Source organism: Halyomorpha halys, unplaced genomic scaffold, assembly GCF_000696795.3.
Source record: "Halyomorpha halys isolate HHAL.00 unplaced genomic scaffold, Hhal_1.1 Scaffold51.1, whole genome shotgun sequence".
Taxonomy (NCBI): Eukaryota; Metazoa; Arthropoda; class Insecta; order Hemiptera; family Pentatomidae; genus Halyomorpha; species Halyomorpha halys.
The window spans coordinates 3,486,909-3,497,802 of record NW_027108122.1 but is presented as its reverse complement, the minus strand read 5'-3'; the positions used below and the strand labels follow the sequence as shown (position 1 = coordinate 3,497,802).

At 28.7% G+C, this 10,894-nt stretch overlaps 1 long non-coding RNA gene across 2 annotated transcripts in view; it reads right to left on the bottom strand.

The window, feature by feature from the left end:
• The window catches only part of LOC136795563 (uncharacterized), a 461,741-nt gene that overhangs the window by 158,600 nt on the left and 292,247 nt on the right, over nucleotides 1-10,894 (bottom strand). The window lies entirely within an intron of this gene.

Below are 10,894 nucleotides of genomic sequence, written 5' to 3'. Positions count from 1 at the left end.
GTCAAAATTGATGACTGCCAACCATAGTAACAAATGGTGGCATATTTCATTTATGAATTCCCTTTTCTCATTATTCCTCCAATTTGCTTAAAAACATTTGATTTTCATGCGAACAAACTCTTCATAATCTTGGATTGGAACTTGTGAAAAAGCAATCATATTTTCAAGCTTTTCTAATTTCTATTATTATTTTTAAATACCATACAACGTTTGCGAATTGCCCTCTTACATCGTCTGAAATATGAGCGTTTTCCGATTAATTAGAAATGTAGTGTAATGGACAGGTGAACATTTTATTTATCTTTGAGGTTTTCAGAAGCACTCGTGTCCCCGACTATTGAGTTGTGAAGGACTTCATACTTCTTTTCAACAAACCTAACTTCCTTAAGTTCTCTCTTGTTCTAATTCCTACGATCCAGTCACTACCTGTCTTTGAATCCGACTCGAGGAGGTTCGATTTGTGTAAATGCTATAATTTCATAAGCCTCTGTTAATTTAATGATCGATGAGCTTAGATCATTCGAGAAGGTATGGAGGAACTCTAGAGTCGGATTCAAAGACAGGTAGTGATTGGATCGTAGGAATTAGAACAAGAGAGAACTTAAGGAAGTTAGGTTTGTTGAAAAGAAGTATGAAGTCCTTCACAACTCAATAGTCGGGGACACGAGTGCTTCTGAAAACCTCAAAGATAAATAAAATGTTCACCTGTCCATTACACTACATTTCTAATTAATCGGAAAACGCTCATATTTCAGACGATGTAAGAGGGCAATTCGCAAACGTTGTATGGTATTTAAAAATAATAATAGAAATTAGAAAAGCTTGAAAATATGATTGCTTTTTCACAAGTTCTAATCCAAGATTATGAAGAGTTTGTTCGCATGAAAATCAAATGTTTTTAAGCAAATTGGAGGAATAATGAGAAAAGGGAATTCATAAATGAAATATGCCACCATTTGTTACTATGGTTGGCAGTCATCAATTTTGACTGGTAAGTTTATAGAGTATGAAACATTAAAGAGAAATAATGAACCTCCCCTTGCATGAGTAAATCATTAATAAATAACGTAAACATAAAGACGAGTGTTGATTTCATCGAAAATTTGTCCTGTAACAAGTCACAATTTATCAATCATAACTCAGAAAAGTGATGGTTTAATGATTTAGTGACTAATACAGAAAATAAAAATTAAATGAAAATGAGACATTTTTTCCTATTCGGCACACAGTTGTTATAATATAATTTTTAATTATTTAACTAAAAACGTCAAAATAAGTAACTATTGCTTAAAACTTCCCTTCCATACAAACTGTCACATTTTATTTTTTATTATTTTTTTTTTATTCAATTCATTAAAATCGGAACGACTCATTAAATGAATTTATTCTAAACCGAGAGACATTTAAAACACCATTTTTTGACAAAATCGACCCATAATTAGTACTTTGTACAACAATACAATAAGTGGCAGAAGGTTCACACAGTTCTTTTTCCCAACAGATCTTTAAATGGAAGGTTTATATAAAGAAGGTTTCAGTTTCGGCTGAATATCACGGATTTGAGGTTTCAGAACGACACTGCTCCCTTTATGTAAATGTTAGAAAGTCTATCACATGCAAATCCGGCATTATACACTACCTATTGAAATCAGAGCTCGGGGTGGGGGTGAATGGAAACCCGGGTTTATTTGGGTTGTACCCACTCTAACTTCTCTAACCTCGAGGTTCGATCGGCACACGAAATGCCATCAATACCACTCTAAAATGTGTAGAATAGATAGAGCGAAAACTTTTTTTTAAATTTATTAATTATATTATATATGTATATTTCTATATTATTTATATTAACATGTTTATTCTTCTCAGATTTCCAGAAATAAATCTGCTTCCAATGAGAAAATTCAAGGGAATTTTTTATTATTTTATTTTTATTATTAATTATCATATAATATAAATTAATCACATATGTTATTTTGTAGTGTTTATAACAGACAGGTCTTAATATCAGGAAATTATTTACATGATATCATTATTTGTAATAAATTGTATAAGTGTAAAAGTCATTACAATGATTTTTCATTTTATTAACTATCTTTTTTTTACTTAGGTATGACATCCACCGTATTCATTACCAAGAATTTTGTTATGTGGTATTCACAACCTAATTGTAGTAATTCGTGCTCCAAGGAATATTTTAAATATTTCGACTAAGCAACTTCTTCAATTTTTGTAAAACAGCAGTTTATAGAAGCTGAAAATTATTTTTTTTTTCAGTCTGAAATAGAATAAAAAATTATCACATTCAATTTTTATGAAACTCTAATTTCTGTAACATAAGGAGTTCTTTCACATAACTCCTCATTCTTTCTCTGATTAAGGGGAAGGCTAAGGAATATGTACTGCAGGCAATTAATACCAGAAATGTGAAAAAATTACACCCCTTTACTCCATAGCAGGGGACGAGAACAAATTATCCAACAGCCTACACACGTATCAAGGAAACTAAACTAGTTCAGCTAAAAATATGCTAAAATTTACAAACTGCAAAACAAATAAAGTAATGCATATTTATTATTTAAAATTCTTAAATTAAAACTAAAAATGTCCGTTCCATTATGAGAACTTTATGAAAAAAAATAAAACTTTATGAAAAATTAATGGACTTACTGAGCCATCATGAGGAATGACAGAACTTTAATTAGTCTTCTATGTCTTAATGTCAGTTTTTTTTTAATTGGACGACATAATTTTACCAAAAGGATTCATAAGACGAATTTTTATTAATTGTGTAGTTGAGAGTTTTTTGTTCTCTAATAAGTCATCCTTTTTTTATTTCTGCTTCCATGCTACTAGCAAACAATTGAAATCGAACATAAAACAAAAAGGAATTATTTGTACAGTTTTGTTTGTCTATTTCGGATTTAATATTATAAGGTATATTTAGTATTTAATATTCTGTAGATAATATATTCCGTTAAATAAACCTTGGATCGACTTAGTGATTGGGAAACCCTCCTGCATTACGCTCCTATAAACTAGGTACCTTATCCTTGAAGGTGTTTGAGGAAGAAATCTGGCGATTGTGGCCAAAGAATCCAGGTTGTACAACCGTTGGACATGAAATGAACCACCATACTATTTTAATCGGTTTAGATTTATACTTAATTGAATAAAAACAATATTATAATTGTAAATAATTATCTGTTAAAGTTACAGATAATTGTATCATCTAGCCCTAAGGACAAATAGTTGTCTCATCTAGTCCTTGTCAGAAGATTAGGGCAAAGACGTCTCAGTTTGTGTTGAAAGTTTCTGGGGACAGCTGTATTCTGTAGTTGTTCACCCAAATTGGCTTCTGAACTCACCCAGTCATCAAACATCAAACTTTGTCTTAAATAGTATCTTTGGATAGCCTCGCGTCTTTGGTAATATCTAATAGCCTAACAAATTAACAGTTTATCAAGAGGTAATGTACATATTGTACAATTTATCATTCATTTCAAGTTATTGATAAGCAGAAATATAATTTTGAATGGCCCTCAAAGTGGGCTAGCACCATTGATGCTGAAGCAGCAATGCTATACTTCAGATTTCTGCCAATTAAAAGTTGTGAAACTTTTTTAAGCGACTTCTGGCGAGCTATTTTTAATAAGCAAAGTTAAAAAAATCTCATAAAAATTGTTTTTTTTTTTATAATTTAACTAGGCCATGATTTAAAGAGATATATGATATTTGATCTAATATATTTTGAAATAAAAGAAATCCAAAACAGAATTAAGATAATACAGAAAATAATAGCATTTTCTTTTTATACCTCCAAAGCCGAAACCTAACGAATAATTCATTCAAAAACATAATAAAATAAGTTCACTAAGCATAATTTCAATTTTATTAAAAAAGTTTTATATCCAAAATATAATGACTCTAAAATGACAAAAGATCATTTTCATGCCGTGTGTTAAATTTGTTGTATGTTTTTTAATTCTTTAATTCTGTGTGTTTTTAATCTATGTAATACCAATACCTATATTTTTTTTTTATTGTCAAGGTAACAGCAAAAACTACGTAAAATAATAAGACATCAACATACTAAACCAATGTTCTTCACAACAAAGTTCTAACTGCATATATGACTAATGTTAAAAGAGTAAAATGAATACATATATATATTAGAAAATATATTTATAATGTAATATCTTAAAAAAAGTTAAGGAATTACCTTCATATTACAGCACATTAGCAAGTGAAATAGTTTTTAGTGTTAGTCGAATTCCAAAAATGAACGCTATTTCTTAATAAGCCAAATTTTTGTAATTCTCATGAAAATATATTTTATAATTTAACTATACCATGGTTTTAATAAACATAAACGTAGGATATTTAAGCAACAAAAAGAATCAAAGATGATTTAGAGTAATAAATAATAAAATATCGAATAATAGAAGTTTCATATATATCTCGACATCTACATACCTATCAAATATATATTTTTTTAACACATTACAATAATTTTGCCTCGTCATAATTTCAATGGTTTGTCATTTTCTACGTAGAAATATTTTATCACAAAAATAATGACTTTGAGATGATAACACATGCCGATAAACAAAACTTAGATTAGATAACATTATCTGATCTTCATGTTTTTCGGTGTGATGACATCGGAAATGAACTTTTTCCATCACGTTCTGATCTTTTATAAATTAATGATAAGTAATATCAGTTTTGGGGCACAAAAATCAAAAAAATCTTTCATAGTACTTTTGGTACTCACCTGATCAATTTCAAATGTCTATAGCAACAAATGGACTTTAGAATATTTTAGAGTCAATTTGAATTTAAGATATGAAAAAAATGTATTTACAATTGTTCAAATATGGGTGTTAATCCATAATTTTTAATGCAATCTAGCAATAGATATCTAATCTAGCAAAAATATACTTTATTCTTCTCACCAGAATGTGAAAAAAAACTCTTTCTTTCAAATGATATTATAATATAATTTCGTAAAATTTAAAATAAGAGTAATGAATAGGGAAATGTGCAAACTCTTTCCGGAAAGTGAAAAATATTTCATTTTATCGGAGATTTGTATAAAAGATTTGTTGGGGTACTGAACTCGAATATGAAATTATTTCAGTGTTTAAATTTTTAAATGATATTCCTGATTTTTGTGCCACAAAACAGATATAACATTTTATTAATTTTGAAAATTCGAGCGCAATGAAAAATAAAAGTTTCTTCTCGGTTTCGGCACACCAACACAGAAACAACCCAAAATTATCAAATTAAATTTCAAAAAATCCATTTTGTAGAGCTGTGTACTATATCTTTAACATGTCATAAGCTAAAGTTATTTTTTTTAATAGTATCTTTTCAACGTTAAAGCTAACTACCAGATAAAATAATATAACTAATCTATGTTCTAAGCACCTATTCGTCTCAAATTTTAAAAGGGGGGGGGAAGTTAATAGGTGTAGTATATAGTAAATTGTAAAAAAAAAAATTCAAAAATGTAAGAAATGCTAGGTAAATGTTAAACAATAACTTAAATAGAGTAATGAAATATTTTTTAGCTTTATATTGTTTTAATTCTAATTTTAAAAAATATAAATATATATTACAATAAAAAAGCTATACTGCATGCCATTAAAGCTCGGAATTACTCTACCGAGAAGTTGAAATTTTGAAAATGCTCAACACCTGCTGTTTGGCAAGGGTGGTTTTCATTTCATTCTCACTAAAGAGCCTCTTAAAATCATTTGTGAAGTCAAATTTAGAAAATAATGGGGCCATATAAGAGAGGCCAAACATAAAACACGAGAGTTTCCCTCAACTTTGTGTAGTTTTGAAGATAAATGGCTTTGAATTCAGTTTAAATGGGACAGAGAACATTTCTTTTCCCGGAGAAGAGTTTTGTAGCCACGTCTGCTGACTTTACATATATTTTACTTTTTTGTTAGACATTTTAAACAGACTAGACAGTCAGTGCAAGCGATTGACAAATATCTATTCTAAAACGCAGACTATAAAACATACAACTGAGTAAACTAAAAAGAAATACAAAAAAAAGCAATAATTCATACTTCATTAAACTTTTCGCTCATGCGCATACGTACAATATTTACTAAGTTCTTCCTTATTTTCAGTTCGATCATAGTATTTATTATTCAGCTGGCGGTCAATATAATCGTAAACCTTTTTGAAATCTAAATAAACCTGATGAACTACTCCGTTGCATTCCAACTTTTTTGTGATATTTTAACCTTTTAAAAAAATTCATATTTTAAAAAAATTCGCCTAAAATCACATTGGTAATCTTCGTTAATTTCCACAGCATATGCCGTGATTTGACTAGTTAAGATTAACATAAATAAAATATATCCCATACAAATGATTATTTATGTAACAAGTGTCCTAGGATAGAACTCCTAATATGAAAACTAATACTGTCGTTTTTATTCATACATATCTTGATCAATTCGGCGGTTCATAGTCTTCAATTTATTAACGTTTTCAATAGTTGAAAAGAAATTTTTTAATAATTGTAATAATTTAAACAAAACTTTCCCGAACATGAATTGAAAAATCAGGAGATAAATGGAACTAAATAAAATAACATTTAAAAAAAAAAACCATAATATTTGAACCAAACTCATTTCGCCATACAATATGGAAGAAAATCTGACTGAAATAAATTTGACTGAAAAGAACTAATTATGAGAAACAGAAAAGATATGTGTATTGACGTCAGAATTCAACATGACAAAGACCTTGAAAACACAATCAAATGCATTAGTAGGCATACACACGATACATAGCAGAATCATGTCATTTATTCAATCGCTGGCTTACTTGCTCTTGTATTGCTTCAAAATTTCACAAAAACGATAAAGTTTGATGCAGTCAATTAACAGAAGTTGCCTCTTGAGTGGTTAATACCGCGGAAGGTGAGACGACCACAGAACAATCCGTGGAAGTTCTCGCTTGAGTAGAAAGTTGGTGTTGAATCGGTAAGGTTTGTATGAGCTTGTGGTCTGTAATGAGAATATTTTAATTATAGAAAACCCAATTAATCGAAACGGTTTCGCTTTAGCTAGAAAACTTTCCTAACATTACACAAACTGAATTTAAGTAAGGGCTCATTAGAGTTGCTACCTAGCTCAAGTTAAAATGGCGTGATCCGATGAAGTAATTATCATAGGTTGGTTAGGTATCTAGAGAATTAATATTTCCTAATTAGGAGTGGGGTGAGATGCTATCGTCCATATCGTCTCTTCCTCAATTTAGGCTAAAGGTAGAATTACCATCCACTCGGAAATTTCTCTAAAAGCTTAGTGCACTAAAAAAGAACAGTGAAGCCACCTAGAACATGACGAGGATATATAATTCACTATAATGGTAATTATTGACAAATTTGCTTATGTACTAATACCAGAAATCGATTTGAAAATAAGTCCAAAACGTCATCAAAATAAAAAAATATGGTTTAAGGTTTTTTTTTTAGTTTCCCAAAAATAATTATTTAAAAATTTATAATCCTTAGAAAAACGAATCATTTGTTTTAATCAAAAATGATCTGTTGCAAAAACTTACAACAATGAGGTAGAGGTAAAACAGAACACGTAATACCACGGCACTACATGTTCCAACGAGAAGAGAGTAATAATTGAGTTTTCCAACATTATTTAATTAACATTATCCTAAAAAAAAAATCCTAAATGCAGTTAATATTTTAAAAAGGCTGCACAATATTTCACCAATATGTATTTTTCCTTTTAAAACCATGATGTTTTGACAATAAAGCCACCATCAGGCATTCTGATTTTTTTTATAAATATAAATTACGTATTATAATTATTATTTATCCAGTACCACATCATTAATTCTCGTCACTATTTACAAGACAATAACGGTCATAATTTGAAATATCGAGGCAGTTATTAGATGTTTGTGGAAAAATAATTCTTAAACAATCCATTTGGTAATATGAAATTCGGAAGAAACTTCTAAATAATTTTAGTTAATAAATTTCTGTTAAAAAAATATAGCATTGGTATGTAAAGGTAAATAATGTGTAACATGTTTATTATTATATTATCTTATACATGTGCTATTTTAATCTTAATATTTATAAGACTAGGAGGGAGGGACCGAACCTCATTTAATAAATTATACAACTGTTTATTTCATGACAATTATATTTATTATTTCAGTGTATATTTATAATAAAAAATTATTACACGGTAATTATATGTGAAAAAAGATATAACAGGGTTATCACTAAAAACAATTTTATGCTGGTTTAAAAACCTAAAACTCATATAATAATTATTATATATTAAAATTTTAAGAAAGCCTTTTCAACTCAATTTTTTTTCTTTTAACCAATATACTTTAATAATAATTGGTATAGTAATAATAGTAGTATGGTAAGTAATAACTGTAATTACTACACCATTAATTCCATATATTTTTTCAAATAGATAAGTAGAGAAAGTTAGTTGTAGTTAGTTGTAGTTGTAGTTGTAGTTAGAAAGTTAGTTGTAATAATATTGCATCACATTAGTATGTGATGGAATTTTCGGAACGGTGCAAACAATAAGAAATATCATCCTTTTAACACAGACCTCTCAGATTTTATTTTTGAGACAGTGAGAGTTAAAAGATTTTAACTCTCAGCTACACTAAAATTTAAATAAAAAAAGGGAAAAAAATCTATTTTATTGCAATTTCAATAATGTTGCGATGACAAAGTCCTATTGAGAAAAGAAATATGGAAATTTGCACAGGGTATTGTATTATTGAATTCCATGGTGAAAAATGCGCTCTGAGGAGCTGGAAGGACGGATACATTTTCCGCCTATAGAAGTGCCCCTTGGCCGAGCAACCTTTGTCATATTTTGCCAGTTCTATACCTCTATAGTCGTCGAGGCTGGGGAAAAAAAAAAAAAAAAAACCCACCATCGACTCCTCAAAAGTCCGACCCATCACTGATAAAACACTGATAAGAGAAATCTATTTCGGAGCTCACAATAGATCTCAATGCTTTTGTTCTACCATCGATCCCTAGTTCTGCACGCTGTTTTAACTTGTTATTATTTTCTCCAAGTAAGAAAAGTAATAAAACATTTTCAGGTTATTAGTCAATGTAAATTTGAAAATTAAATAATGCAATTATAAAACATGTGGAGCATTAATGGGCTAGATGAATCTTAATAGAACCCCATTATTAGGAGATCTTGAAAATTTCATCTCCCATAATCTCCTTAGAAACACCAATATATATCTAACCAAAATGATATTTTTCATTTGTATATGCAACCCTACGATCAAATCACAATGTATTAATTAGAAAGTGCAATTTCAATACTAATATCAATTCGAATGGGCTAAAAAACAAAGGTTATTTTACTTAATTGCTGCAGAAGCTCCCTTAATTTAGGAAGAGATGTGAGTCATTAAAAAGTACATCTATACACTTTCATATGATACACAATGCAATAAATTTTACGATCAGATATTTCTCAAAATGTAATTAATTTTTTTTTAAGTACATATATTTAAAATTCTCTAATTTATTCTTTGAACAATAAATATTGTAAATCACACAGCAAAACATAAATATGAAATGGAAATGGACTTCATTGTCGACACCAATAGAAAAACTGGACCAAAGTTTAAAAAAATTTGAAATTGAATTCCAAAATTCCAAAAGACATAGAATTTATGAATTCAAAGATAATGGATAAAAAAATTTCCAAGATCATTTCACCAAACCAAAATACGCCTCAAATCAAACTAAACCAAAAAATAATCTTAATAACTTTGGTTCATTGGACTCGAAGAGTTGTCCAATTATCTAATGAGCTGAGGTGAAGATTCTTCCACAATTTCTTTTATTTTACCTAAATACATCCATCACAACGTTTCGAAGCCATCACCCCATCCTCAGGAACTCCACAATTCACAATAACAAATTTTATATTATGCATACCACACAACAAATATTGAACAACATAAATTCAATTAAAACAACTACCTTAACATTACTATTTCCTATAATTTCAAGTTTTACAAATTAATCTCATCTCCTTATTTAGTCGTCTATATAAAAATCCAAATAATCATTATTGCTATTTAATGAATTACCTCCATGTTAAATATTTCGTACGACTATTCATTACAAAGATAAATTTCAATTAAATTCTTTATTTAAACATATTGACGATACATCATTCCTAAAATAATATTATGTGACATAATACTGTTCAGATGACCAACTAATTATATTTCTAATGAATTTATGATAGCTATATAATGTGCACAAATTATCAGTCTTAAAATTAATTGCATTTTCTACGTTTTTAGTTATGAGTATAACATCTGTTATTTTCGTGTTTTAAGTAAGATTAACTATTTCTAATATTTAGGGGCTTTTAAAATCAAAATTGTGTTTATGTTTTCAAAGCTTTCGCAATTTACTCAAAAATAATAATAATAATTATAACAATAGTAATCATTATAACTTTTACGTTGATAGTAAGCAATTAATGATATAATCATTCTTTTTAATAAAAGTCTTTTCCAGAATTTACCACTTACAATATAAAGTTTAACGAAGATTTAGTAACATAATTTTTTATTTTTTTAAAATTTATTTATTGATATTTACAACTGTACATAAATACGCCAAGTAAATTTGAGGAAATCATATTGGTATGGTACAAGCATGTAGAGAAACTATCCAATGGTAGCACTCTAAAAACATTTTTACAATCTAAGGTCTCGAGGCCATCTTCTTTTCAGACGCCTCTGAGGATTGTCCGGAATAGATTAGAAACTAATGGGTTTGAGTGGTTAGGGAGTCTGTAATGGAAGGATTGATATCTGG